Raw genomic sequence first — 4,429 nt, 5'->3', positions numbered from 1 at the left:
TCAGCACTGAAATAGGGATGCCTGATCTCCCAAGGGCACCGCGGACAAAAAGGCAAATGTGGGGGCAGGGAGGGTAGAATACAGCAGACCCTGCAACACAACTGAAGGTGCCTGCACTCCCTTGCGGGGACCTCCAGTCCTGCCTGGAAGGCAGACACTCACCCCTCTGGGTGGATGGCCTTAGTGCAGGAGCAGGAAACCTGATAAATGAATGTAATTTCTGTGTGATTATTTCTGGAGTTAAGCTATCTGGGTGGTGGGATGCAGCCTTTTCCTCTTACTATAGGAAATGATGATCGGCCCTTTGTGGATATACCAGGGTCTTTAAACTGGTCCCCACTTCTTTTTTGGAATGGCTGTATGTGACATGGAGACAGCGTTCAGACCGGTTAAAATGGGCTCAGAGAGTAAGAGTTGAAACAGAAGGGGAGACAGGTTGTGGAGGCTATGGTCCAAAGCAAAGCAGGTAATCTCTACCTGCATAGAAAGAATATAGTTCTTGTTTTCCTAAGCTAATATGTGTGTGTATGTCTGTCTCTGTGTGTGTCTGTATATATGAACAATGAGAATACATAATAGTTAATAGAGAACCTGAATTTAGCATTGTGTAAAAGTTTTACATATTGATCACAATATTTAACTATCTTTATATTATTGTCAATATTCTTGTGCTTGTGTTGACATTTTAATATATATATATCTCAAATGTGTTACAGTCTAATTTTTCTTTTCCCTTTTTCCCATCTATCTGTCTTCATTTTGAAACAATATTTTCCTCTGCACAAATGTCATTTTTTACCCTTTATCAAAACACATCTAACTATAATCTTTAAATCTTTTCATTTATTTCAGAACTTCCTTTCCTTAGGATGTTTTTAATATTATAAGACTAAGTGGACATTTTTTCAGTAAGATAAATTGTACATATTTCTACTTTATGTGTATGAATGTTTTGCCTCCCTCATGATTGCATGACCAGGTACATGCAGCACTCTTGGACACGAGAAGATGGCATTAGATTCACTGGAACAGATATTACAGATGGTTGTGCATTAGAATGTCATCCATGGGGAAGAACTGGGGGTGCTCTTGCCTAATCGTATTATGTCTTAAATGAAAATCCAGGAATCTTTCTCTAAAATAAAGAAAAAAAAAACATACACAGTATCTAAAATATCCAACAGTCTTAAATACAAGTGAAGTATTAGTAATGTTGTACTTCAAAACAAAATTAACTATTTCTTAAAATTATTAGAAACATATTGATGCTGATTTTTGTTAAAATATTTAGTTTATATTTGGGCTTATGATTTTGTTAAGATCTCAGTATAAACCAAACCACACTGAACCTCATAGGAGAAAAAGTAGGAAGTATATTTCAATGCACTGATAAAAGCTATCACTTCCTAAATATAATTCAGTAGCACAGACACTGAAAGCAAAAATTAATAAATGGGATTTCCTGAAACTGAGAAAATTCTGTAAAGCAGAGGACAATGTCAACAATACAAAATATCAGCCTAGAGAATGGGAAAAGTTATTCATCAAACCATATCACACAGAGGATTGATCTCCAAAATACACAAAGAACTCAAGAAACTGGTCATCAAAGAACAAATATTCCAATAAAACAGAGTCAAGTGCAGCTTTTTGCTAATGATCTTTACTCCAGTAGTATCTGTTTGCTGGTGGCAACCAGAAGTGTGGCTCCTTTAAGAAAATCTTTATAACATAGGGTTTGTAGCAAACACTTTGCAACTCTATTAAGAGGCTGTGCTACCAAACAATTATTTGGTGTTTATGAGCAGCCAGCATCAGACTTCTTGGTGGTGGCATGGACCTAGAAATTCCACAGAGTTGTGTCAAAAACTTGGCTGCTACAATTTCTCTGGCATGAAGTTAGATTCTGAGATACCTGGAAGTGGGACAGATCTAGTCAGCAAAGTTGTGGCTTTCTTCCTAGTAATTCCACTTAGTAGACTCGTGTGGTAAGAAAAAAAAAATTAGAGATATGCAGTAAAGGCAGACTCAGAAGGAAAAATAAAGACTCCAAACAGTCTACAGTGTGTTCAAAACATCCATAGGCTTGGGAGAGAAAAGAAAAAGGGTAGAGAAAAGCCTTTGAAAAAAGAAAGAAAAGAAATAGAGTAGTTGGGTGTGGTAGCACTTAATCCCAGAACTTGGGAGGTATAGATTGGTGGATCTCTATGAGACTGAGGCCAGTCTGTTTGACAGAGTGAGTTCCTGGACAGTCAAAGATATCAAAAAAAAAAAAAAACTTGTCTCCACAAACCAAAATAGATGAAAATAAGAGAGAGAGAGAGAGAGAGAGAGAGAGAGAGAGAGAGAGAGAGAGAGAGAGAGAGAGAAGCCATATAAAGATGGAAAATACATAGAGAATCTAGATACGAATGTTATTGGGTTGTCTTTGAATTGTTTGACTGGTGAGGAAGGAGCAACAGCTGCAAAACATTTTATTATAAATGCTGCTGGACTAATCCCAACCTATATATTTTGAAAATGTCTTGACTTCAAAATTTCAGTCAAAAGATATGTTACTTTTGAGAAGAGGTTTGATTTTGTTTTGACAGGAAATGGGGGGCTGTGGATTCATTCTGGTTTAAGAAAAATGAGGTTTGATCAAGGAATAACCCCTCAAAAATCTCTGAGAGCAACAGATAACCCAGATGACCCAAAATTTTAGAGCACCTCTACTGCAGGTTCCTCTGAGTTCTACATCCAGAAAAAAACTCAAGACTGCTGGCTGAGATGATCTAATCTTTCAGGATAATCTAGTCATGACTTGATAAAATCCTAAATTTTCTTTTGATCCCCATAATATTATCAGTGTCCCTTCTCAGCAGGAAGTATCCTAGAAAACTTTTCCCTCATTCCCAAAATATGGATTATGGATGCTTTTATTTGTTTAGTTGGTTACAAGTTTCTCAGGACAATGGTGAATAAAAGGCAAAACAAAGGAAATTAGATTCAGAGTTATTGTTTTAGAAAAAAAGGGAAATACTGTGGAAGAATGCTCTTGCACACTGTAACAATTTGTCAATCATATTGGCTTAGTAAAGTGCTGATTGGCCAATAGTCAGGCAAGAAGTATAGGTGGGGCAAGCAGAGTAGAAAAATTCTGGGGGAAAAGACAGCATTGCAGTCATCATTCAGAGAGGAAACAAGATGAGAATGCCTTACTGGGAAATGTTACCAAGCCACTTGGCTAAACATAGACAAGATATATGGGTAATTTAAGTTATATGAGCTAGTTAGTAATAATCTTGAGCTAATAGGACAAACAGTTTATAACTAATATAAGTCTCTGTGTTTCTTTGGAACTGAACATATGTGGTGTCATGCAAATGCACTGTCACAAAGGGGAAAGTAGCAAGGAAAACATGCATTGAACATCCTTTAGTCAAAATACTATACTGTTCTCAGAACTTAATACTAACTTTTTTCCTTTTGTGGATAAATATGTACCACAGTTCTACCCTGGGTAACCCTGATAAGTTACTGATATGAGGCAACTCATCAACTATGCCCAACATAGATGAGCTAATTGTATGTGCCAGAGATTAGCCCTCAGTCATGAGGACTTCTTCATCATCTGGTCACAACACAAATGAATCCAGTTGCAGTTAGGTTCTGGTAATCTGCCTCCATGTTGAATAAAAGACAACAATGTAAAGTTTTTTATTCATTATCTTAGGGCTTCCTAGTTGCTAATATAATGTCTTATATAACATGAATCTGTGGTTATTTCATTAGTATCTTTAATGTCAATTTCCAGATTGATGTACATATAATACAGACTCAACTCTGTCTTCATCTGTAGGAGACAATGTCACCATCATTTGCTGGTCAGCATGTCATGAGAAGGAACCAGTAAAATATCCTAAGCTCCTGATCTATGGCTCATCTAATTTGGAGGTGGGATTCTATTGAATTTCAGTGGCAGTGGAAAGATTTAACATCCATCAGCATAAGCCTGGATTTGGAAGAGGTTGCAATTTACTAGTTTTGGTATTATTAGAGTATCTTTCCCACATTAATGGAAGTCATAACAAAAACCACTGAGAAGCACAGGCGTGATTCATGACTACTGCCTCTCATCCTGAGTTATAGCTATATAGGCTGAGAATATGTTTCCAGTGGTAACCTGGATTTAGAGGACACAGAATTTAGTAGAAGCAACATCTTCTATCTGTGCTATTCTCTTTTACTTCCTTCAATAGCAGAGAAACAAGTATTCTGTTTATGATTTCAAAAGCACATAGGTCACCAGTTATTATACATCTGGATGGTGTCGTCAGGGGGCAATGGTAACACATATTTGTCCTCGTGGTTGCCAGTCTTTGTGTTGACAAGTATTGTAACAGTATAAATAAGACAAATAGTTTCACTTGTGCCCTTACTATCAGGT

Source organism: Alexandromys fortis, unplaced genomic scaffold (genome assembly GCF_014885135.2).
Source record: "Alexandromys fortis isolate MF-2015 unplaced genomic scaffold, M_Fortis_MF-2015_v1.1 scaffold_407, whole genome shotgun sequence".
Taxonomy (NCBI): domain Eukaryota; kingdom Metazoa; phylum Chordata; class Mammalia; order Rodentia; family Cricetidae; genus Alexandromys; species Alexandromys fortis.
Note: the sequence above shows the minus strand (reverse complement) of the source record.